The sequence below is a fragment of the Musca autumnalis genome, unplaced genomic scaffold (genome assembly GCF_047663935.1).
Source record: "Musca autumnalis isolate F117 unplaced genomic scaffold, ASM4766393v1 scaffold_1, whole genome shotgun sequence".
NCBI lineage: Eukaryota > Metazoa > Arthropoda > Insecta > Diptera > Muscidae > Musca > Musca autumnalis.
In genome coordinates this window covers 16,406,799-16,434,322 of record NW_027411644.1, presented here as the reverse complement: position 1 = coordinate 16,434,322, position 27,524 = coordinate 16,406,799, and the positions used below count along the sequence as shown (strand labels likewise).

The 27,524-nt window shown below is 36.2% G+C and overlaps 1 protein-coding gene and 1 long non-coding RNA gene across 4 annotated transcripts in view; one reads left to right on the top strand and one right to left on the bottom strand.

Annotated features, from left to right (window-relative positions):
• plh (pasang lhamu) overlaps nucleotides 1–27,524 on the bottom strand; it is a 92,611-nt gene that overhangs the window by 36,465 nt on the left and 28,622 nt on the right. The window lies entirely within an intron of this gene.
• Nucleotides 11,842–27,524, top strand: part of LOC141394103 (uncharacterized) — a 590,278-nt gene continuing 574,595 nt past the window's right edge. The window contains exon 1 of the long non-coding RNA XR_012410253.1: nucleotides 11,842–12,114. This is a non-coding gene — a long non-coding RNA (uncharacterized lncRNA). The remainder of the gene's footprint in view (nucleotides 12,115–27,524) is intronic.

Here is a 27,524-nt window from a genome sequence, read left to right as displayed (position 1 = left end):
TATAATCGAAAGCCCAACGGGAACGACCCCAACGAAAACTCTCCGATTTTTTTCAAGTTTTGTCCGAAGGTAGAGTTTGTTGCGCTGATTACGGAAATGTATAATTTTCAACGGTTGCGGATCCGGTTCGCCGGTTATTAGACCCGAAAGGCCAAATTTAAAAACCGGGTTAGACCCGGTTCTACTGAACCGATTACTGCAAAGTGAATATCGTTTGAAAGCTTACGGAAGTATCTAACACATAGTGTCGTTACTTTAACCGGTTCGACTCATAATGTACTTACGCGGCTAATTTTTTATTTGACCTTTAGATCGAGATATCTCGAAAATGGTAAGTCTTTTTCAAGCATCATAAAGACCAATCTTGTAGACAATTATTGAATCTACAACTTTTACTTTAGTGGGCTTTTGCTAAGTATTTCCGTTTTTGAGAAAAATTAAAAAAAAAACTGAATAATACCTCCAAAAATGACCTTTGGCCCCGAATAACTTGTTTTGCACACATGGGATCGATGGGCTCTTTACCAAAATTCAGCTTTGTGGGAATTTTTGACCGGACTATAACAAGTAAAAAAGTATCAGTCGGCTTTGCCGACGGAGATATACCCTCAGCCTATGTGAAGTGAAACTTTGATCTACGGTCAGATCGAATGTTTTAAGGTCTTTTAAGTATTTTGTGGCCTATTATGAACATTTGAACTTGCCGACGAAAATATGGATTAGGATTAAAGATCAGAAGTGTTGCAGAGGGGGTGATTAAAGAAATGGACCGACCGGAAGTGGATATTATTTTGGTAGTCATATCTTTTCGATAGATACCACTTGTCATTTCAGTGGGTCATCGTATAACATTTGGACCAGTGTGCCAAGAAGCATGGACTTGTCCACGGAAAACATAATATAGATGTAAACAGGACCACAACGAACAGCATCGGTATACATTTCCAAAGGATCTTCGAAAAGACCTTAAACTGCACTTAGATACAAATGTTGAACCATTTTAGAAGTTAAACTAAATTTTTGACAAAATATTAGGAGGTCCAAAGTTTGGACCAAATTTGTTCATGAGATATAGAGCATACCATTTAGGTGACATTTTTAAATATTCGGGAGAAGTACCGGAAGTTGTGGACCGGTATTGCCTATCTTCAAACTGAAACTATGAAAAAAAATATGACGAAGACCACATTTTGGTCCTAACCGGTTGATCAGTTTGATAGTTATCGTGCTCTCCAGCCACTACATATGGTGTCATAAGGTTTTTTTTACACCTTTCGGGCTGTTTTCTCAAGAAGTATGGACTTGCCCCTGAAAAAACTGTTACCATCGTAATTTAGCTAGCGAATGCAAGTTGCAGAAATTTTCCGAAATTTTATGTGATAGGCACCCAAAGGATTGGACAAATATACTCCATATTCGTACCTGATCTGTTAGATATATTAGGATGTGTAAAGTATAAACCAAATCGGTCACTCCCTTCAAGAGTTATCGCGCGAAAATTTTTTCCGAAGATTTTTGAACTTTTGTGTGGGAGGTTCCGGAAGGAGTGGGTCGATATAACCCATCTTCGAACTTAAACTAAGTTTGGACAAAATATTGCGAAAGCCAAATTTTAGACCAAATCGGTTGATCCGTTCGAGAGTTATCGTGCGCTCAAGCCAGACAGACGGACGGACATGGCTAAATCAACTCGAAATAGTCTGAAACGGATTTCGCCCAAACATACTTGGGGTCTAAAACCATTATTTCGGTGAGGCACATTTTGCCCGTATGAAAGTGTATATACTCTCGTTAGCATAAATGCTGAGGGTATAAAATCATTTATTTATAGGGCCTTCGACATATCCATAGAATCAATTTTATGAGGTCCTCTTTATCTGGGAGACTATAAATACATTTCCCTTGTAGAATTAGATTGTTCCACAAACATCCCATAAGGGACAAGGGAGACTTCTCTCATATCAATGAGTGCACCCCGATTCATATTAGCTAAAAGATATGGGACCTACAGTTTATCGCCGAGTCCGAACGGCGTGTCTAAGACACCACTTTTGTAGAGAAGTTTTACATGGCTGAAATACTCAGGAAATGTCGCCAACATTACTGAGGGGTATTTTGCCACCGTTGAAAAGTGTTTTGATGTTGCCTGGCCGGGGAATCGAACCCACGACCTTATGTGTGCAAGGCGGTGTGCATACCATTGCACCACGGTAGCACCCTTGTAGAATACTTGTAGAAAATTTCATGAGGCATGTTGACTTGAGACCTCTTATATACATATGTATGTGTATAAGACGCAATTAAGGTCTTAAGACCTTCTAAACGTCTTCTATGATCAGACGACATTATAAATGTCTGTTATGAACAGAAGACATTCTATGGACAAAACACATTGTAAAGGTATTTTATGTACAGAAGATCTTATTAAGGATTTTATGGACAGAAGGCTTTTTAAAGGCTTCTACGAAAAAAAAGTCCCTCTAAAGGGCTTTTATGGACAGGAGATCTTCTAAGGGCGGGAGAGCTTCTAAAGGTAATCTATGGACAGGAGACCTTCTAAAGGTCTTCTACGGACAGACGAACTTCAAAAGGTCTTCTACGGACAGACGAACTTCTAAAGGTCTTCTATGGGCAGAAGACTTTCTAAAGGTCATCTATGGACAGGAGATCTTCCATTTGCTATACACACCAGCAGACCATCTACAGTTCTTCTATAGACAGTAGACCTCTCTCCATATTCTATGGACAGAAGACCTTCTAAAGGTTTTTTATGGACTGAAGATCATTCAAGGGATTCTATGAACAGTACACCTTCTAAAGGGCTTCATGTGACAGTAGACCTTTGAAAGGTATTTTATGGACAGAAGACTTTTTAAAGATTTTCTGTGGAAAGTATACCTTCTAAAGGTCTTCTAAGGACAGTATACCTTCTAAAGGGCTTATATAGACAAGAGGCATTCCAAATGTCTTTTTTGTACAATAGACATTCTAAAGGCCTTCTTTCGACAAAAAACATCCAGGGTCTTCTATAAACAGTAGACTTTTTACACCTTCTAAAGGTCTTCTATAGACAGTCGACCTTCTAAATATCTTCTATGGACAGTAGACCTTTTAAAAGTTTTCTGTGTACAGTAGACCTTCAAGACGTCTTCTTCTATGGACAGAAAAACTTCTAAAGGTTTTCTGTTGACAGAAGACTTTCTGAAGGTCTTCTATGGACAGTAAATCTTCTTAATTACTTCTGTGGACAATAGACTATCCACGGTCTGCTGTGGACAGTTGACTTTTTGGCATGCTTTATAATGAATTACTTTTATCTCAGTGTACAGTAACAGTAATTCTTTTCAAGGTGTGAGGAAATAATTCGTAATGACTTCATGTTGCTTTCCGAATAAGTTTTTTAGGTTTTAACACCAAAAGTGGTCGAGTGCTGGAGTTACACAGAGTAGGAGCGAATATGATTTGTGTCAGTTTCCGCACGCAAAGTAGTTTTTAGGTAAACAGTACCTTCACTGTAAGAAAAATGCTTCGTTGTATCAACGAACGGGTTTCATTAATGCTATGCAATGTTACACTAATACGATGAAACCTTACGTTACCAAAAATTTAACGAATTTTGGTTTTATTGTATAAACAAAACTGATTTCATTGATGTAATGAAACTTTTTATTTCTTTAAATTTAAAAAAATATTTGAGTATTGAAATCATGCCTAATAGTGTATGCTGAAAAACATTAGTACGCCAACATCTTTTAAAAAGTGGCGAAAAATTTTATATATTTGATATTTTTGGTCGGCACCAAAAATAACGAAATAGTCTCATTAAACAAATGAAGCGGTTTCATTAAATAAATGACTTAATTAAATTAATGAAACCGTTTCATTAAGAAAAGTAAACAGTTTCATTAAATAAATGAAACATTTTTGAAAAACTTAATATGTACTATTTTGCGGAATGAGAATAAGGTCTGCTGTAATGACGTCTTATCTATGTATATTAACACCATTATATTATCAATTTTCTTTTAACTATTCTTTCTTTGTTAAACAAATGTTTTAAATTTTCCACAATCATAAATTGGCTACTTGCATATTTATGTATGTATGAAATCACCAACATACATACATATGTATGCATGAATATTTGTACAAATTAGCAGAAGCGTCACCAACAGCGTTACTGTACAAAAATTCCTTACTTTGATATATGTACATTGGGCCGGGGCGGTTTGAAAACCTTAATGAGCCCTTCGCGTTTCTGATTCCTGGGATTGAACTGAGCAAAAAAGTCCACTCCCAGCAAAAAAAGTCATTACTAAGTAATGACTTTATTCAGTAAAATTTTGCAGTAGTAACTACTTACAAATATACCGTAAAAGTCATTATTTTTACATGGGGATGTCATAGGAAGGAAGTACTTGTTAAATATGTTTCTTAGGTACATATTTAACCACATACCGGCAGTCGAAAAGAAGCTAAAAAGCATAGTTTTAGAAAAAATTGAGGTGAACTTATATTCGATCCAATACAAAGACAAAAATTGTAGCCAAGACAGTGATTAAGAACTCTTTAATACATCGCAAAAGAATTGGAACGCTCCTTCAGGCAGTTTTGGCCTTGAGAAAGTGCAAACTTTTCGGAAAATGTCGATAAATGACACTGTGCTACAAAAGGCGACCAGAAAAATATTCAAGCGTTCAGATGCAAAATTCTATCGTGTTAGGATCCATGGGCAACGAAAATGCCTACAGTAAGTTTGGGTCACTTCGTCTTTCTTTCACAACGGATTTCTATTGATCCTTCTTCCTGTTAAAGGGGTGAATAATATCTTTCGAATAAGTTATTATTTTTTTAAATCTGTTAACAAATGGCTAAGTTATATTGGTTTAAGTCTGAAAACCCCCACAAAAAAAACTATAACTGAATTTCTCATAATTTTGAAAATAAATATTGAACAAAACAAAGAAACATTATATATTTGAAAATATGACCAAAAATAATTACAATAAAATAAATGAAACATATTTAGCATTAACTTCATTCTGGTTCATTACGTGAGTATGAAATGACTTCATACCATAAATGAAATCTTACGTTACATCAATGAAATATGTCATTGATTTTTAACTAACGTATGGCTTCATTGTATTAATGAAAGTATTTCATTGCATTAATGAAAGTATATCATTGCATTAATGAAAGTATTTCATAACATTAATGAAAGTATTTCATTTCATTAATGACAATACATATTTCATTGCATTAATAAAAAAATGTTTCATTGAATTAATGAAGAAGTTTCATTGCATTAATTAAGAAATTTCATTGCATTAATGAAAAATTTTCATAGCATCAATGAAGAAGCTTTATTGCATTAATTAACAAATTCATTAATTTTACTTCAATGAAATTCAATGAAACTTTTTTCGATTATTCAATGAAGCTCTACGTTGGTTCACAATCAATGACAAGGTTCATTGATGGAACGTAAGGTTTGGTGTATGTTATGAAGCTTTTCCTTTCAATGTTGGTTCTGAGATTCCTTCGCTTTTTGGTATTCCTTCGCTTCAGGTTTCATGCAATCGTCTCTTCTCGTTCTAGCAGAATTAACTAAAGGGCCTTGACGAGTAACATCAAACAAACTAAGACAGTCGAATACCATCGAGACAATAGTCATAGCCGAGTGCCACAGCAAACAGAATAAAATTTGACGACTACTGCATGCGAGTACCATCACATATAGGCTGGGAATAATGGATCGGGGCGACTTCTACAATCGAGTATCATCGAAACGATAAGTACAGCTGAATATATCAAATTATCTGTTTGACATCACCAAGGTAAAAGGAGAACGGATGTGCAAAAGGATCTCTACAAACTGTAAATTGAACGTAAATGCCGCATGCACTTTGAAGACAAAGTTCTAGAAAGCTTAGAAAAACAGACCGTGCTCATCAAGAATATATACAAAGAAACGAAGTTGACCGATCTCAATTTGAAAAATGGGAAAGGTAGAACAATCGCAGAAGGGCTCCAGAATGTGTTAGATGAGTTTAACTTCTGCAGATCAATTGTAATGATTATTGCAGACACAACAACCGGTAAAAAGACAGGCGTTGTAGTTCCACGACAGCAAATGTTCAATAAAATATAATATAGGGATACTAGGTTGTTAAAAAGTCATAACCCTTGTGTACACGCAGAAAAAAACAGGAAATATATAATGTGTTTGGATGCAAACATAAAATATGTTTGAATCCAAACATATGTTATGTCATAACATATATTTTTATGTTAGAACATATATATGTTTGCTGCAAAATATGTTAGAGAGGCCGTTTTTCCGCCGTGTACATACTGTGCTTTTCCCTCCAAAAAGCTATCTTCAAAGGCCTTTTGTTTAATTTTTTTTGTTCTTTTTTTTTTTAATTTTGTGACAGTTAAGTATCAACTAATAGGGCTTTACGTTTTTTGTTTGTTTGCATAGCACTCCTCGTACAACATTTCAAAGATATCGCCCAGCAGAAATGGTGGTGTTGTTTACCACGCATACAGAAAGACAGTCATACAACCAGTCCTTGTTGTCAGTGTTACCTTTGCCGTTTTTTGACTAATGACATTCTGGTGTTCTGGCGTTTATTTTGTTACCACTTTAGTATTGTTTGATGATGATACGGATGGTGTTTTGTTTTCTTTTAGATTTTTATTTATCTTGCAGTAAAGTGATAGGAGGACAGACTGCATGTTGGCAGCTTTAATGACTTTAATATGGAAGGGGAAGTGCTGGTACCCAACTCCACCATGGCTCTTTAAAGTTTTCAATCACACACATAGCATTGTTGTGGTAATCAGGAAAATTGAATTTTTCGATGTCTTCTTTTCTAAATGTGTTAAATAAATAATATTCTTTAAAGCTTAAAATGTAGTTGATATGATGAATGGTGTTGTAGTAAAAGATCGGACTGTAAATTCTAGTTAATTGTTGAATATTGGTGTTATTTAAATCTCCATTATTATGTCGTAGTGTTATGATTAGAACATTAGTATTATTTGCATGTATAACATAGATATATTAAATATGATATGACAATTCCTTTAGAAGATTGTATAAGCATTTAACGGCCTCCTAGAAAACAAAAATTTACTTTTCTAAAATACTTTTCTTGGTACGTCAACAACTTCATATACGTAGTTTATAATTATAAATCAAATAACAATCTTAAATTCTTACTGAGCATGAAACAAAACCCAAACCGCCCCGTATAAGAGAACCTCCGGTCATTAAAATGTACAAAGCTAGCCTAACGACTCAACATCAAAGTACTTATAACAAAGAACGTGTATAAAATAGATAACCTCAGGCATTGTACGAACACTTTACCTTAACTTTCGCAACTTGCCGACATCCTTAACAAGAAACCTTAAAAGGTGTAATAATTGTAACAATTATGTACATGAAAGGAGCTACGATAACAATTGTGTCTCTCAAGGAAACCGAAGTATTTTGCTTTGATGTTTTACGACAAAGGGAGAAATAATTAAGAACCATTTCACAGCTATCCAAAGAAAATGTTAATATTTGGTGTTTAGGATTTTATTATCCTTTACACAGCATACTTTAAGAATGGATACAAATCTTGAACTGGTATATGGTAGGATATACGTACGTATATTTGCAAGTAATCTGTAGTCAGAAAAGGCAAGATTATGTCAACATCTTCAAAGATGATTCACTCAACTATAACGGTACTAAAAAAATTTATTTTGGGTTTAGAGTTTTGGACCATCTTCTCGGAAAATTAGAAAAAAAAAACAAGTAAAAAGTATCAGTCGTCTTTGCCGACAGAGATATACACGGTGCTCTTGAATCAAATTTAGATGAAGGTGCTTACACCTGGGAAGTTTTTACGTATTTTGAAACAACAATGTTCATAGATGAGAGAAATCAAAAAACAAAAAAAAACAAAAATCGCCGGGCGCTTTTTAAATAAATCGCGTTTTAAGTTGACATTTTTAAGAGTTTTTTAGGTTTTCACGATTTTGCTTGGAAACCACATGTCCTATCGTAATAGAACTAAAAAAAATATTGTAGCTATGAAAATTCTCTACAAGATTGACTTAAATGGCATCTTCGTAGAGTTTGCCGTTATTGAGATGCAGAAGTTCCAATTAGGACGATGGATTGACTGTATCGCCGACTTATATTACAATGTTATACACAGTGCACCTCAACTAACTTTAAAAGAAAACCGCTTAAACCAGGGAAGTTTTTGAGGATTCTGAATCAGCAATGTTAATAGATGAGAAAAATCCATAAACAAGAAAAAATTAATGGATGGATTTTTTAGTAAATCGCGATCAAAGTTTACATTGTTAGGATTTTTCAGGTTTCACGATGTTTACTTGGAAACCGCAAGTTCTATTGAAATGAGACAAAAGAAAATGCTGTAGAAGTGAAAATTCGGTACAAGATTGGCTGATTGATATTTTCCTAGGTTTTACTATTTTCGATATATAGAGGTTCAGATCAAACTTTCACATTTTTTTCTTAGGTCTCCAGGAATTAGCTTCAAAATGGGACTTAAGAATATGTTGTAGCTGTGAAAATTCTCTACAAGATTCGCTTCCGTAATTTTTTCTGGGTTGTACCTTTTTTGAGATATATAAGTTTAAGTTGGGAAATTGCAGTCATGACATTTTTTTTTGTAAGGAGACGATACAGTCAATGCATTGTCCCAGTTTGAACGTCTATTTCTCAATAACGGTAAAACCTACGAAAATATCATAATTGGCATTCTTATAGAGAATTGACATAGCTACAATATTTTCTTTACTCCCATTTCGATAGGACTTGTGGTTTCCAAGCAAAATCGTGGAAACCTAAAAAACTCTTAAAAACGTCAATTTAATCGCGATTTATTTAAAAAGCGCTCCGGCGATTTTTTGTTTTTTGCTATTTCTCGTCTATGAAGATTGTAGTTTCAGAATCCGCAAAAACGTCCCAGGTGTAAGCACCTTCCATTTAAATTTGGTTCAAGAGCACCGTGTATACCCTCAGCCTCTGTGAATTAAAAATTTCTATCTACGGACAGATCGATTGTATTTAGGGTCTTTTCAGAATTTTGTGGCCCTTTTTGGACATTTGAACTTGCCAACAAAAATGTGGACTAGAATAAAAATTCAAACGTGTTGCGGAGGAGGTACTGAAAGGAATGGACCGACATAATAGTCCATTATGTAAGTGGATATTATTTTGGAAATCATATATTTTCGATTGATATCGCGCCCACTTGTCATTTCAGTGGGTCATCGTTAGACAGCGGAATCCTATGCAAATGCATATATGGTTAGAATGGTCGTACAGAAAATCTGATTAGACAGAAACTCGTTTTATCACAAAATAAAACGAATTAGGCCCAGAAATGTTTGCATATTTTGCATATCGTGCATATTTTTACATATTTGCATAAAATGAGCATATGCAAAAATATATACAAGGATTTGTAGTCTAAAAACCGAAATGGCTGAAATGTGGTATTAAATCTTCGTTTACACCTGAAATTTGTCGGCATGGGTCCACGTCTTCATATAGCCCCTATAGAACGGTACCTCCCGATTTCCGATATTTTGACGGTTGTGGCCTCAATATCGCACTTAAGTGGCTAAAATTTTGTATAAAGTCTTCGTTGGGAGTATAAAACTTTCCACCTGAAATTTTTCGGTATAGGTCCACGTCTGTGGCCTCAATATCCCTCCAAAATGTCTGAAATTTAGTATTAAGGCTTCCTTGGGGGTATAAAACTTTCCACCTGAAATTTGTAGGTATAGGTCCACGTCTTCATATAACCCCCATAGAACGGTACCTCCGGATTTCTGGTATTTAGAAGGTTGTGGCCTCAATTTCGGAGGGATAAATGGGTGAAATTTGGTATTAAGTCTTCCTTGGGGGTATAAAACTTTCCACCTGAAGTTTGTCGGTATAGGTCTGGTATTTTGAAGGTTGTGGCATCAATATCCCGTCAAAATGGCTGAAATTTGGTATTAAGTCTTCCCTGGGGGTAAACACTTTCCACCTAAAATTTGTAGGTTTAGGTTCAGGCCTTCATAAAGCCCCCATAGTACGTTACCTCCCGATTTTCGGTATTTTGAAGGTTGGGACTGTGGTTATACATTTCTTTATTTTATTGACTTGTCTGAAAAGAATTTTAAACAGAAAAATTTTACATACAAACCTTTTTGTACCTATAATTGAATTATTTGTTGCATAAGAAAATATGTAAAATGTATAAATTTTGCATATGCAAAAATATGCATTTTGCATAATTTTGCATATGTCGTATGTTTCGATTGCAACTTAATCAGAAGCCAAAAATATGCCCAGTCCCAAATTTGACATGAAACGGACCAAAAATAGGGGTTGCATAAAATTCAGCTGTGTAGTCATCGTATATCTGTTGGACCACTACGCCAGGAAGCATGGACTTGTCCACGGAAAACGTAATATAGCTGTAAACAGGACCACAACGAACATCGGTATACATTTCCAAAGAATCTTCGAACAGACCCTAAACTGATGAACTTTTGTGGGGGAGGTACCCTAAGGAGAGGACAGATATGAGCCATTTTAGAATTTAAACTAAATATGAACAAAATATTAGGAGATTCAAACTTTGGACAAAATTGGTTGCACCGTTTTAGAGATATCGTGCATACCATTTTAGAGACATTTTTTTTAATATTGGGGGGAAGTACCGGAAGTTGTGGACCGGTCTTGCCCATTTTCGGACTGGACAAATCGGTTGATCAGTTCGAGAGTTATCGTTCTTTCCATGCACTACATATTGTCGCTGTCATGCTTAAGTGTTCCATACGCCATTTTCCCGTTTTGAGATAATCGCATTTAATGTTTGCGTCACAGTTGCTTGGAGCTGAGTGACTAAATCTATTTTTGACTAAATCTATTAGTAATAGTATATAGAACATCTTCGCCAAAAGTTAAGGCAAAATCTGGTGGAATAAAATAGTTATAGAGATTTTTTTTAAATAGAATTTTTGTCGAGTTGTTTCATATCCACACATGACAAAAATGCAAAATATTGTAAATCACATGAAAAAGTGACAAAAAATTTTTCCCATCTTTGCCTCAACCCAGCAAAAATAATCCTCCCAAAATAATGGGTTTTATAAGGGATTTTTGGCAGCCGTAACTACTTACAAATCCCCCTACTAACCCATTATTCTTACAAGAGCATGTCGCTTTGAATTACTAGTAATTATATGACCACTAGTATAACTACTTATTCTGTAGCCACTGGAAGTTGAAAAATAAGCTATAAGCAAAAAAAATCTATTTTCAGAATAGTTGAGGAGGAATTGTTTTCAATTTCAACACACTTTATATTTTTTATTTCGCCCCCTGCTGGATTTGATCTTGCGACTTCTGATTTGTAGCCGAATACACTACACACTAGGCCATGCGCACGAATATTAAGGGTTACTTAAGCGCTTCCATGTGCACCACAAACTGTTCTTTTTTTTAACAAAAAGTACTCGGCCGGCGGTGAGCGTTGAACACACAATCCTCTGATTTGTAGTCGGACACACACGCTCTGTGTAAGGGGTAATATAAGTAGTTATTTTTGTTTACATCACTTTGTAATGGGGTACACAATGACTAACGGATCCGAATTTTTGCTGGGAATACATTTAAATCTTCTAATACACTAGGCAGACGGCAGCGTTTATTTGCATTAACTGTCTTAATTCAAATTAATTCGTGCAGTATCCACATTCTTAATGCACAAAATCAAAGCGAATTTAAACCAAACCCGTTCGTGGGAATTGATTTGGTTACGAAGTTTTTCGGCAAATCACACACACGCGACCCGAACGCAAAGTAAGAGAGCAAATGTTTTGATTTTTTTACTTCAGTCTTGTACTGAATTTCATGCAAGCAGGTTGATGCCGCTTTATTTGTTTATTTTTGGGTACACAGAAAAGATTTTGCAGTTGTACAGCAAATATGTGGAGGGAAGAATTTGAAAATGATTTTTGTTTTGTATTAATATTTTTAATGACGCAGAATGCCTCGTCTGCAATGCAACAATAAAAAATGTATGTATGCTTAGAAAGTCTTAAAAAATCATTTTTATATACAATTTGTTTTTTCTCTCAAAAAAATTAACATATGAAGAAAAATACTTTTCAAATTATGAAGTTATTTATATTATTTTTAATTTAAGTCATACAAAGCGAACGCGCCAACAATATATTTTTTCATTTCACACTCAATATGAAAATCATCACCCTGTTCTGTCAGTGTAATTTTACCCACACATAAACAATTTAAGCGCTCGCTCTTCTTGGTCGGCTATGATTTAAACTGAATTTAGGTATTTCAATATGGCAATGCTGTGAAAGAGAGCCCATATTCATGTAGGAGAGAGATCATATTCATGCTCTGAGACACAATTTGCATTGCAAACAATAAAAAGCAGTTGTTTACCAGTAAACAGCTGTTTCGTATATGCAGAAACTGTCGTCTGTCAGGTTAAAATTGAATGCACCAGAAATTCAGAAAGAGCATATGCGAAAACCCTATAAAGCACCTATATCTCAAAAAGTTTTAAATAGCGTATTCTCAAGAAATATAGATTTGCCCCTGAACAAAACTTTTACGGTTGTAATTGAGGCAGCGAATGCAAGTTGCAAATGTCTGTTGGTCGTTTTGTCAGTTCGCCGTGTCTGTCACTGGAATAATTAGGACTATTGTTTACAATACAATTAAAAAACAATTGCTATAGTCAGGACGGGACCAACTATTTGATACCCTGCAACACTACAAGTGCGCATAGCTTATCACGGGTAAACATGTGTTTTAGGGATACCAAACTACTTAGGGTTAACTGGACCAAAATAATTACAGCCCTCTCGAAATCAAGGTATTTTCTAAATCTACAGTCTGGATTACCGACTGCTTCGATACCTCCTGATCCTCAGCATGGCAAGGCTCAACTTAAAATTCCGCAACATATCTATCGTACAGTGCTACGCCCCAACGGAACCCGATGATGATGATTCAAAAGATTTATTCTACTCTCAGCTTGACTCGGCTGTAAGCTCTCTGCCAAAGGGAGACATTAACCTTATTAACGGTGATTTTAATGCCAAAGTGGGTTATAATAACAGCAATTTAAGCACACAAGGCCTTGGGAACGTAAGAAACGATAACGGCGATAGATTTGTCGCTTTCTGTGCCAGAAATCGTCTATTTATTGGCGGCTCCAAATTCGCCCATAAATACACATAGGAATCACCAGATGGCCAAACGCGAAATCAAATCGACCACATCCTTATTAGTAAACTCTTTCTGGGCTCACTGATGGATGTCAAAACGAGACGCTGTTCGGTTATCAACAGTGACCACATTCTGCTAGTTGCTACTCTACGTTTAAGACCGGCCGTTATAAATCGCCAACATCAAAAGCCCAACAAATTAAACCTCCTGCGACTACAATCCGCAGAAACGGCGCACAGATATAAGATAGGAATAACAGAAAAACTCTGGGGAAACAACATGATAGCAACATCGTGCAGAGAAGTAGCAACGTCCGTCATTGGAACTGCGCAGCAACCCCAAAAACCATGGATCAGTAACGAGACTCTCGATGCAATAAAACATCGCAAGCGATTACGCAACATTCTCCTAAGAGCCAAAACAAATGAAGCCAAAGTACTAGCCAAATCGAACTATCGCGTTGCTGCAAATATTGTTAAGCGTTTGGCCCGTAGAGACAAACGTATATATTTCAACAAGCTGGCTGAACAAGCAGAACAGACTTCTAATATTGGTAATATTCGTGGTGTATACGAAACCATTAAGCAAATGAGTGGTAACAATATTAGACCTATAGCAGCAATCAAGGGCGAATAGACCGCTGGCGTCAATTCTTCACCACCGAGGAGCCAGCAGCTAACGTGTATCAACCATAGACTTCAACTCTGCGCCGCAACACAAGAAGAGACGTAAGTACAGAGCCTCCTACGTACGAAGAGGTAATTACAACCCTGAAGTCACTTAAAAACGGCAATGCAGCTGGTCCGGACAACATACCCTCGGAACTACTTCGGTATGGGGCAAGCTATTACCCCAATTATTAGAGAAGTGTGGGAGACAAATGTCTTTCCCAAAGAGTGGAAGAATGGTACTATCGTAACTATCCCAAAAAAAGGTGATCTCATCGAGTGCAAAAATTGGTGAGGAATTACATTATTAAATGCAATCAGCAAAGTAATGGCTCAACTTCTGCTTCAGCGTATATCTACTGTGCTCGACTTGATTTTACGGCAGGAATAGGCGGGTTTTCGCCCTGGTCGATCGTGTGCATATCATATCAACTCCCTACGTATAATTATCGAACAGTCCGCTGAATTAAATTCATTGTTGTATCTCTTGTTCGTGAATTTTGAACGAGCCTTTGATACCGTCTACCGAGATGCTGTGTGGAGCGCCCTTATAAATAAAGGCATCCCTCTTAAAATTGTAACCCTGATCAAAGAACTTTATAGAGACGCCTAAATATCTGTCCGTTTCAACGGCAAAGAAAGCCTACCCTTCTCAACCTGCAAGGGCGTAAAACAGGACTGCCTCTTATCTCCCACGCTTTTTATCATTCAAACGCCGAGGCTCCCTATGGAATTCGCTGGAATGTAAACGGTTTTCTTGGCGACATAGACTACGCAGATGACATCTGCTTTTTCGCCCACAACTTCGACCACATCAGTGCTAAATTGGAATCGCTAACGCCTCCAAAGTCGGTCTAAAAATAAACACTAAAAAGACCAAGCTTATGAGAATAGGCTCAACATGTGAAACCCCACTCACAATAAACGGGCATACCATTGAAGACGTAGAGCACTTTTGTTACTTGGGAAGCAAAATTACTAAAGACGGCGGGTCAGAAGCAGACATCAGCGACCGCATAAACAAGGCAAGAAATGCTTTCCGTTCGCTCAACAAAGTCTGGAGATGTAACGCCATATCAACCTCAACAAAAACCAGGATATTTAACAGCAGCGTAAAATCTATTTTACTGCACGGCTGTACGACTTGAAGTTTCACGCAAGCGACGACTCGGAAACTTCAAGTGTTTATCAACCGCTGCCTACGGCAAATTCTGAGAATCTTTTGGCCGAACAAATTCAGAACTTCTGCTCCGAACTAATTGTAGCCCTGTTGAAATAGAAATCCGCAGGAGAAAATGGGTCTGGTTAGGCCATATCTTACGCAGGCCACACAGTGACATTGCCAAAACCGTGCTAGACTGGAATCCGCAAGGACAACGAAAAAGAGTACGTCCAAGAAACACCTGGATTCGCTGTACCAAAAAAAGAACTTGAGTCAGTCCATATAACCTGGGGTCAAGCAAAATACCTGGCCAACGATAGAACAAGATGGAGAGAGCTTGTCGATGCCCTATGTTCAACCTGAACTTTTTACATCTGTTTTGTATTTATGTAATTAATGAACTTATATTATGTAAGACATACAGATATAAATAAAGGACATATATAAATATAACTTGTTTTTTCAGGGGCAAGTCAATACTTCTTGACAAAATAGCCAGAAAGGCACCAACTGTAGGGGCTGGAAAGCGCCATAACTCTCGAACTGATCAACAGATTTTGTCCAAAATTTGGGCTTCGTCATATTTTGTCCATACTTAGTTTTAAATATATCTATGTCAGCAAAGCCGACTAATACTTTTTTACTTGTTTGCCAGAAAATTGTCGCAAAAGTAAGTGGCTGTCAGTTTTGAATGAAGGTGTGTGCTCCCCTTAAGACATTCATTTTTTAATGATGCCGATAGCATTTCAAAAAAATGGAAGAAACTAATTCTTAGATTGCATGTTGTGCGAAAACAAAAATTTTCACTTAAGTTCTTAAAAAATTAAAACCTCAGCAGCAGAAGCAAGTGAAGAAAACAAAGGTCTCAGGAGAATAAAATACTTCTACGTATATTGATCGTAAAACCATTCATTCGTTGCTGTTGACAGCAGGGCAAAAAATTAAACCGTGACGCAACATCAAGTGCCACATACATGCACATGGCGCACTCCAATCTTATAATGAAATTAAATTTTTTATTAAGGGAATTGTATGATGCCATTTCAAAGGGTTGGGACCAATGTATGGCCTTCCATTTATTAATGTAATGAAATACAATTTTGAATAAAATGAAGTTTTTATGAATAAGATTCCTTTTTGGGATGTTCGTGGGAAATATTTTTATTACATTTTACCTACCCCAAGGTCTGCTATGTGAGGAACAGGTCCATCAGAAGTGATTATGATTTTCATAGAAAAAAGTGCGCAAAGTATCAAACACATCGAGGCATAGATCTGCTTGTAGTAATGAAATTTCAAGTCAATAATACCCAAGATGTGTATTAAGTTCCACCCCACGTAGCGCATTGTAGACTATGGAAGATAATTTAAGCTTAAATCCTTCCTTGGGCTACATCAAAGTCAATAAATAACAGCTGCCTCACACACATAATTTCCTGCATTTCGTCGTTTCATTTCAATTCGTGTGTTTCCTTTGTACGAATGTGTTTTTGTTTCAAGATTACATCAAACAAGAAGAAATCTTAACGCTTAACACGTTTTAAATGATGTATGAGTTGAAACGAAATTGTAAATTCAATGCGAATGCACGAAAGCAAACAGGCGAGTAAAACTGAAAACATGAAACACGAAAAATCGACAAAAGACCGTGGGGAAGGAAGCCTTTGCCGCCGCCAGTAATTTTGATACACAGCCATGTGGATGAGCATGACTGTGGCCCAAAAAGAAAAATCAAGCTAGCACAAAAAAGGGGTGCCATGTTGCAATAATAACACGATGCTAAACGCTCATGCACACATGTGGTGCCTGCCTAAATCCCTCCGTGACTTTGAATGTGTCGAGCAAAGAGTTTAGCATGCGGATGTTGTTTCAGGCGTTTGGAAACATCTCGCCCCCTTTTTTCAGCGAATGCAGAACATTCATTCATTTATTCATTCACTTTATGCTACAAAATGCGTATATCCGTTCTCTTGCCATAACTTAACAGGCTGCCTGCCTGCTGCAGTTCCTTTTTTGCTGTCTTTCCAAATGTTTGCCAGTAAATTATGCTGAAAGAGGAAACTGTTGCCGTAGTTTCGGGCAAAATTAGGCGTAAATTCCCTTGTTGTTGTTGCTGTTTATGTTGTTTAGCACAAGGGTGAGTAGCGGATATTTTGTTTGAATATCACGATTTTTGTGACTGTTGAAAATTGATATTCGAAATTGCAAAATAAAAGCCTCTGGGGCATATTGGCCATGACCAATCATGGCATCTGTAGCGGAAACCGGAGAATAATTAAAATCCGAGTTGAAATGAAACTAATGGATATTTTCAATGCTTTTACGATATTTAATTTTAATATAAAACGTTAAAAAAACACCACGATAGAAACGACTGGAGTAGTTTCGAAAACAAAGAGTCAATCATTGCCATAAGACTACCAACCCATTTCGATGCCAGATGTCGCTCATTCATAGAAGATATAAGTACTATCTAAAAATCTTCACAATAGAATACATTTTCAATTTCTTCTATTAATGAAACCCTAAAGCCTATAATCCTGGAAGATATTTAAGTATGGCAGAAGGGTTTTTTCCTTGAAACATGCCTAAATGGTCTCTCCATAGATGACCAATAGGTGTCCTGTTAACGGACGACCTACAGAATGTCTTCACTTCACAGTGGTTCCGCCCGTGGACAAAAATCGAAAAATTTGTGGTGACAAATTTGATTGTGAATGAAATGAATATTCTCTAAACACTAAATCTAAATCTCACTTCAATTTTTAATATCCAGTTTTATTTTTGTTAATTTACAGTCGTAAGTTAAGTCGTAGAAGTTTTGATTTGTATGTGGTACCTTAAATACCTAAAATACATACGCAAAGCATTCGTAGTTAATGAGCGAACTTATAAAAATTCGGGTAAAGTGAAGTTTAAGAGCTCCTCTAGGATTGTTTTGTAATTTTTTTTTCAACTGGTTTTCCTTACTGCTCTCTTTAAGACGGTTTTTTTGACGCAACTCCATACTTCCTGATAAAATGGCTTAAAAGCTTCAAGAAACCTTGACGGCACCTCAAGATTACTCTCGCAGGGAGATTTGGATTGATCCAAACTTTGCACATCGTATTATTTCATCTAGTCATGTATGAGGTCGGAATATGGACTATATTAGTCCCGTCCTTCGGGTACCTCCCACGCAAAATTTGGGAAAATTGCACTTTAATAGCTCGTCTGTGATCGTTTTCAATCTTTTTGCAAAACTTTCTTACGAAAAAAGCTTGCAAGCATCAACTAAACTGGGTAGGTTAGTAACATGTTCTGTATGCGGCCCTGGTTAAGATGGTCCATTTTTTTCGGGAGCAAATCCATATTAAGTGACAAATTGACAAAAATTCATTGTGTTTGATACTTTTCTTTAGGTCCGAGGCTGAGGGTGTATCTCAGTCGCCACAGCTGACTAGTACTTTCTTACTTGTTTTAATATCATTACCATTAATTCATGTGGAGTTTTACTAATATTGTGAGTACTTGTGAGTGTTGATATTTTTTAAATACAGAGGAATGTCTCTTGCTTACTACGAAAAAATTCCAGCTGCCCCCATCCGCCACCCGACAAGTTCTTTCCCTTATAGCACGCCTGTAAAATCGTAAAAATCCTGCAAATTGGGAGGTATGTTAATATTTACAACTTTTTACAAGGATGTATTTTATTCACTGAGAAATCAAAAGTGCAAATTTACAGCCAAATTGGGTGGACAGTTTGGCAAAAAATAATTCAAAACACCGAAAATCGGGCCGTACCTTCATATGGGGGCTATACCTAAACGTCGATCTATATTGATAATTATTTGCGAGGAGGTATTTTGTTCACTCCGAACTCAAATTTCAACGAAATCGATTGGAAAATATGTCTGAATTCGTCAAAATGCCAGAAATCGATTGGCACCTTTAAATGGGGACTATACCTAAATGTAGCCTACATCCACTAAATTTATTTTTCTATATTTATGCCACGTTAAAAATTGAAAATTTCGGTAGGTAGTTCAATTAGAACTATTTTTGGCACTTCTTTCCACTGTGCACTTGAGAGAAGGTCTTTAAGTCTTCCGTAAATGGAAAAAATTTTTAAATATGTTTTCCCAACAGGAAACTTTAAGAAGTTTGCTTGTCTACAAAGGACCTCTAAAAGGTCTTCTGTCCTAAAAAGACCTTCAGAAAATCTTCGCTTAATGTAAGACCTTTAGAAAGTCATCTATTCGTAGAAGACCTTTAGAAGGTCTTCTGTCCATAGAAGACATTTGGAAGGACTTACGCCCAAAGCATTCTTTTTATAGAAAGGTTTTAACCTCTTCGGCTAAGGCTGACCGTTAGAAGCCCTTCGACCTATATAAGATATCTAGAGGTTGTTTTGTCCATAGAAGACCCTTGGAAAGTCTTCCATTCATAGATGACCCCGAGACCTCTTGTCGATATACGACCTTTAAAATACATTCTTTCCATAGAAAACCTGCGGAAGATATTATTTGCAGAGAAAACAAGTAAATGGTCTTTTCTTCATAGAAAACATTTCGAATGTCTTCTGTTCATAGAAGATTTTTAGATGGTATTCTGCCTAAAGAAGCATGCCTTATTTCCATAGAAGGCTTTTAGAAGCTCTTCGGCTAAAGGTGACATCTAGAAAGTCTTCTGTGTATAGAAGTCCTTTAAAAGGTCTTCTGCCTATGGAAGAAAGCCCTCTTTCTATAGAAAACCTTTAGCAGGCCTAGATAAAATATCTAGAAGTTCTTAGGTCCACAGAATACATTCAGGAATCCTTCTGTTCTGGATGGTCTTCGGCCTAGAAGACCTATAGAAAGTCTCATGTTTATAGAGGAAGATAACAAGAAGGTCTTCTGTAAACAGAAGTCCTATAGAAGGTCTTCAGCCTATAGAAGAAATTCTTCTTTCCGTAGAAGGTCTTTATAAGGTCCTCTGTCCATTGAACTCTTTGGAAGGTATTCTTACTTACTTTACTTAGCCGGCTTATTACAGAACATTTGTTCCATAGAACGAACTTAGAAAAGATCTCCAATTCCCCCTGTTTAGTGCTTCGCTTTTTGGAATACGGCGCCTTGTTATCTCTTCATACACCTGTTTGCGCCATCTATTCTTTGGCCTGCCAATTCTCCGTGCAGCGCCATGTGGCTGGAATTAATACGCCTTTTGAGCGGGTTCATCATCGCTCATTCTTATTATATGGCCTAGCCAACGCAATCGCTCAATCTCGATACGCTTAACAATATTGATGTCGTTGTATAGCAGATACAGCTTGTGGTTCATACGACGTCGATATTCACCGTCAACGTAGATTGGTATGTAGATCTTTCGAAGAATTTTTCTCTTAAACACGCCAAGCACTGCCTTATCTGCTTGCGGAAGTACCAAGGCTTCAGAACCATACATCAGCACGGGTCGTATCAGCGTTTTGTAAAGCCTTATTTTTGTTTGACGAGTTGTGGCTTTGTTTTTGAAGTGCTTACTTAAGCCAAAGTAGCACCTGTTGGCCAATACGATTCTTCTTTTTATTTCACAACTGATGTCGTTTGTTTTATTTACGGCAGTACCGAGGTATACGAAGTCTTTTACCACCTCAAAATTATAGGAACCAACTTCAACCGTTGGTCCGATCACAATGGACGCATTGCTCGTCGACACCATCAACTTTGTCTTCTCGCCGTTTAACGCCAGACCCACTTTAGCAGATTCTCCCTCGACCTTCATAAAGGTATCGGTTTTTTCTTTTACTGATCGTCCCATGATGTCTATATAATCAGCAAAAGCAAGTAACATGTGGCTATTGGTGTAGATTGTGCCACTTCTTTTGACGCTTGCATCTCCTATAACCATTTGTTGCAGGATGTGGAATAGATCACACGAAAGGCTGTCTCCTTATCTGAAACCCCTTTTGGTACAAAACTCTTCGGAGAGGTTCTTTCATATGTTAACTGAAGATCTTGTGTTAGAGTCATTTTACGAAGCCGAATGAGCTAATACCAAATTCATACATGGCTTGGAATACCTTTGAACGTAGTGGGATGTCGAAGGCACCTTTATAAACGACAAACAGGTGGTAAGTGTCGATCTGCATCTCTTGGGTCTTCTCCAGGATTTGCCGCAGGGTAAATATCTGGTCAATGGTGGACTTGCCAGGTCTAAAGCCGCATTGGTATGGTTCAAGTATTTCGTTGAAGGTATTCTGTCCCTTAAAAACCTTTAAAACGATGTTTGCCCAAAGAAGACCTTTGGACAGCCTTCGTTCAGCCAAAAGTTCACACAAACTAAAATGTAATGAAACCCACTTATGTAGTACTACTACTTCCGTTGTTTAACCGCTACGTTATTGAAATTTTTACCAATTTCACACAAAAGTTTCAGTCCATTTAACCCGCTAAGTATTATCTGATCTTCACGTTGGTTTGTACGCTTCTTCTTCATCATAAACTCAAACTTTGTTTAAAATTTTGCGGGTTATTATTTTGACATACAGAGCCGCTACAATTTTGTTTTTGGTCCATTTCATTCCATGAACATTTCACGATCATCAGCAAAAACTAATCATTCCTATTATGGCTTGAACCCAACCTCCTTAAAAAAATTCGTTACAATCGGTCCATAATTGCGGCCTTAAGGTTGTTTACAATTTTTAATGGACGGACACACATCGCTAAATCGCTTTACCTCGTCTCGTCGAGGACGAATATTTCGTGGTGTTACATAAACTTTTGGAGAGACAATATGTAGCATGGGATAAAAATGTGGTTCTCTACATAGAACCCATTATATATTAGGCAGTTGGCCCGTTATCTAGCAAACACTTTATTGCAATTTACATCAGAGGAAAGGTCAGTATTTTTTTCCCATATGTAGGCTACTTTGCGAAATATACATATATGTCCTCATTCAAAATTGTAGGCATCTTTTTCGACCTATACTCTTACCCGGTGCAAAATTTCGTGACTATTGATGTATAATTGCGATTTCTAGCGAGTTTATTATTACACTACAAACAAATAACGGGATATATTAGGCTGTAACCCTGTTATCTGATCATGCACACCAACATAATTGGCATCAATTGAAAGGTCATGCGTTCCACTTTCAAGTATATCTCACTTGTCCGGAATGTCACTTCCAGGAATTAAGATATAAGCTGTATATTAAAAATTGTCACAATTTTCACACAAAAGTTTTGGTCCATTTAACCCTCTAAATATTATCCGATAAATATTATGTTTTTGGTCCATTTCACCCGCTAAATATTTCACGATCACCACCAATAAGAATAGGGATCTATTCTGATTTGAACCCGACCTCCATACAAAATTTCGTGACGATCGGCCCATAATTGCGGCCTGGAGGGTGTTTACAATTTATTATGGACAGACGGACGGACGGACACACATCTCAAAATCGCTTTATCTCGTCGAGATATGAAGATTGGTATAGAAGGGCTTTGGAAGGTCTTCGGCCTATAGAAGACATTTAGAAGGTGTTCTGTGTGTAGAAGAACTATAGAAACTATAGAAAGCGTTTGGAAGGTCTTTGGTCTATAGAAGATCTCTAGAAGGTCTTCTGTCCATTGAAATCCTTTAAACAACAGGTATTCTGACTATAAAAGACTTCCAGGTGACCTCATGAAGGTATTCTTTTATAGAAGACTTCTAGAGGGAATTGTGCCAATAGTTACCTCCAGAAGGACATGTTTCTATAAAAGACCTATAGAATATCTTCTGTATGTAGGAGACATCTGGATGGTTTTCTGCCCTGCCCATAGGATTTGTAAGGTCTCCTGTCATATAATAATTTTGCAGGTATTTTGCCCAAAAGTATTTAGAAAATTTTATGTAGAAAGCCTCTATAATATCTTCTGCCCATAGAGGACATTTAGAAGGTGTTCTGTCTATAGAATAGAATATAGAAATGAAGGTCTTCGGCCTATAAAATGAAGTTTTATTTTCGTAGTTAGTTTTCAAGAGTTATTGTTTCCATACATGTCCCTAGATAAACCTTGGAAGGTCTTATTCCTTAATAAGAAGATCTTTTGTAGAAGACCTGTTTAAAGGCGATCTGTAGTAGATGTTCTGGACATAGACTACCTTTAAAGGGTCTTTCTTCCGCCGAAATCCTGGAGAAGATTTGTTCTGTCCATTTAAAGTATTTAGAAGGTCTCCGGTCTAAAGAAGGCCAGTGAAAGGTCTTCTGTCCATAAGGATCATTCGAAGGACCTTTAGAATCTAAACTTTTCATGGAGGAACTTTAGAAGGAGGAATTTTCATGGTGGACCTTTCTATTGAAGACCCATAGAAAAACTGTAGAAATTTGGTGGTCTGTTAAATGTCTTCAAAATAGTTACCATACATAGAATATATCCAGAAAATCGTCCACCCATAGAAGGCTTCTAGAAAATCTACAGTTCTTCCTATATGTTGGCTGCGATCGACTTTGATGAGTGGTGCCACTTAAAAATTTCCACATATTAATCATCTGGAAACTCAATACTAATTATGCATATTGCTAAGAAATATTTGCCCTGAGTAATATTTAAATATCAAGAAATGAAATCAAAACATTTTGCAATAACCAACAACAGCAAAAAAACAATTTCACATTTGCAATTTTGATTTTATTACCGATTTTCTGGCTAAAAATATGAATTTTTGCTGAATCACACATTGATGATTTATAAATAAAACACAGCACAATAGGCGGGCAGGCAGACAGACAGACGGACCATGCAATCACAAGACGGAATTACTTAAGTTTTATGGTTTTTGGTTTTTATTGTTATTATTCTTTTTTTTTTGTAATTCCGCACACATTTTACTGCAAACGCATTCAATTAACACTTTCATTGGAATGAAATTTCACTGTGGGGGCAGATTGCTCGCTCGTCTTTTGTTCGGTTCGTTGGTTATTTGCGTCTCTGGCTGTTTGTCACACACAAATGTGTCATGTAAAAGAAATGCTGTAATTAAATGCAACGCTTAAAGGCAACAATAATAATGTTTCAAGGTAAACGGTTGGGTAGTTGGTTTTCACGAGTATTTATTGTTGTTGTTCTTCTTCTTTATTGTGATTTGTGGTCAGGTTGAAATTTAATTTTCATAGAAATTCCAATGTGTGTGAGTTTCAAAGCTACCAGTAGGAAATTCTTTCAAATGCAAGCAATTTTTATTTAAATTTGAAGGGATTAAAAACATATTCACCGTCCTATGGGTCACCATTTAACGAAACAATCGTCGCATAAAGGTGGTTGTGTGGGACTTCCCTAGTTATGATTTTTTCAATAAAAAACTGATCAAACAATGGCAAATACTAAAAAAAGGAATCCACTAAAAATTTCATTTAAGTTACATTTTATTTATAATTGGGAAAATTCTATATTTTTTCACTTTATTGTTTTAATACTTCTGTGCGTGTATGTTTCATTTCGAACTACTTGCTCCACCATGTATCAAATACAAATAACATTTCAAATACCCCCAAAAACAACAAATGAAATAGATTCCACATTTATGGGGTGTGAATTAGTAATTGCCTCGTAGGAAACATTCATCTCTTGTTGGATATCCATAAAACATGGCCGCAGACAGGTTTATGTTCACAAGATCGTTGTTAGGTCAGTTACGTATTGAAATTAATACGAAATGAATCAATCAGTGAACCTGCCTGCCGCCCGACTGTAGTGAAGAATTATCGCACAAATGGTCGCCATTTAAGTAAACAAATAGTTCGCTATGCTCATAAAACTTTAGAATAAACAAATAAAAAATTTAAGGGAAATATGTAAGTGTTGATATATTGATATTTAAAAAGAAACTTATTAAATAATTCCATTGGTGGAAGTAAGTACTTTAAACTTTAAAGTCATAGAGACAGCTAGCAAAAAAAAGACTCAACTTGTCTCCACAAGACCTATCCTTTCACCCGTCCGCATTTAGTCTTTTATATAATTTTTGGGGGACGCTATTTACACCTATTTATTTTATATGGCTTTGGACCTGCTCACGTCATATTGTAGAGTACAATAAAAAGTTACTTGAACTCATCCACTTGAATATTTATTTGGTTACTTATTTATTTACATAAAATATTTATTCAAGTGTTACCTAGAATGTAAGGAAATATTTTTTAATGCTATTATATATTAAAACCAGACTCTCAATACAGTTTGGGGGGTATTGTAATATTATCATTAAAATCGAATTCAACGACCTCTTTTTGTAAATGCGTAAATAATGTCATTGTATTTATTTAATATTTCGTAAATATGTAAAAAATTTATTATGTGTGTTTTTATGAACGTATGTTAAATTTAATTATGACATAAGTTCTAATGGTATTTTTAAGGTTTAGAATGAGACAGAAGAATAAACATAAGGATATTAAATGATCCAGTGTTATAATAAAGGGCACAATAATTTGTTAATTAATTTTTAGAAGGCTTCTATCATATTATTCAATGCTAGCAAGTGCCCACTACTTTGCCAACCAAAACTCCAAATGAATAGAAACCAGTTAGAAAGGCGTTAAGTTCCCCGGGCCGAACTTTTTATACCCTCCACCATGAACTGTATTGAAGGGAATAGGAACATTTAATTTCCTTTCATTTATGAAAGCACTAAGCTCTTCCTCTTCGTTAAAGCTTATTCCTCGGAGAAGCAGAATATCTTAACTAATAATAGTCAATTTATATTGATAAATTTCTGCGTTGAGGTTTCCTACCCATTGAAATTCTAAAATACCAAGTTACATACATCAACTTTAGAAGGAAATGAAGCAAAATCCTTTTTAAAAGCACACAGGGAGCTTAATTTTTGTTCATTCCAAAACATGGAACAATATTTATAATTTTCCGAAATGATTTTTTGTATTCTCTGACAACAAACACACAATACCAAATTATAGCAATATCGGTTCGAACACTTATCAAAAAGCCTCGATATACATAACAAGTGAGAAAAGGCCACTACTACCACTACCTCTGTGAATAATCTTTTCACTCGAAAACATTGCTTTTATGGAGATACGAAAGTTTTCACCTATCTGGCTTTTATACCAAATGACTTAAGGCGAACTGAACCAAAATAATTAATATTTAATTTTATATTTGACTACTGTCGACATCACCAACATCAATAGGCTTCTATCTCTGTGAGAAAATTTCGAGATGATCCGATCAAAATTCCGATCTGTAGTGTGATTGTAGAAAAAGTGGAAAAAAGGGATGCATTAACGACTATTGCGATATCTCTATTATTTGACTACCTAAGCCAACCTACTTTGCATAATTTCAAAGATGGGATTTTCTACTTTCTTAGTCAGGCTTTGCTTTTAGAAGGTCCCCAACCAAAGTTGTGATATCCGTCATTATTATTAAAATCGCAAAAATGAAAAGTTGGGTTTTATTAGCGACTATTGCGATATCTTCGTTGTTAGACGACCTACGACAACCTATGTTACATTGTTGTTAAGGTGATATTTTATACTTTCTTGCCAGGGTTTGCTTTTTGTAGACCACTTATAGACGCTGAGATATTTGCTTTGGAATAAAATGTTGACTTTTCTCCAAATAAAGTTTTTGCTCATTCCGACCCCTAAATATAATCCGACCATCATCAAAATCAATAGGCTTCTTCCTCTGTGAGACCCTCATTAACCCTCGAAATTTCGTGACGATCCGATCAAAACTGCGCCCAGTAGCGTGATTTCAAAAAAAAAAAAAAAAAAAATGGAAAAATGGGATGTATTATCGAATATTGCGATATCTCCGTTATTTGGTCACCTAAGCCGACCTAGTTTGCATCATTGTAAATATGGGATCTTCTACTTTCATAGCAAGCCTTTGCTTTTGGAAAGTATCCAACCAAAGCTGTGATATTCGTCATTATAACTAAAATCGCAAAAATGAAAATTTGATCACCCACGAGAACCTACTTTACATCGTTATAAAGGCGATATTTTCTACTTTCATTGTCAGGTTTTGCTTTTGGTATACCTCTTATAGAAGCTGAGATATTGGCTTTGGAAAAAAAACGTTGTCTTTTTATCCACATAAGTTTTTTGCCCATTCCGACCCCTAAATATTATCCGACCATCACCAAAATCAGTAGGCTTCTTCCTCTTTGAGATCCCCATTAACTCCGATCAAAATTGCGGTCTGTAGCGTGATTTCCAAAACAATGGAAAAATGGTATGAATTACCGACTATTGCGATATCTCCGTCATTTGGTCACCTACGCCGACCTAGTTTACATCATTGTAAAGATGGGATCTTCTACTTTCATAGCCAGGCTTTGCTTTTGGAAAGTCCCCTACCAAAGCTGTGATATTTGTCATTATAATTTAAATCGCAAAAATCGCACCAAGATCAATA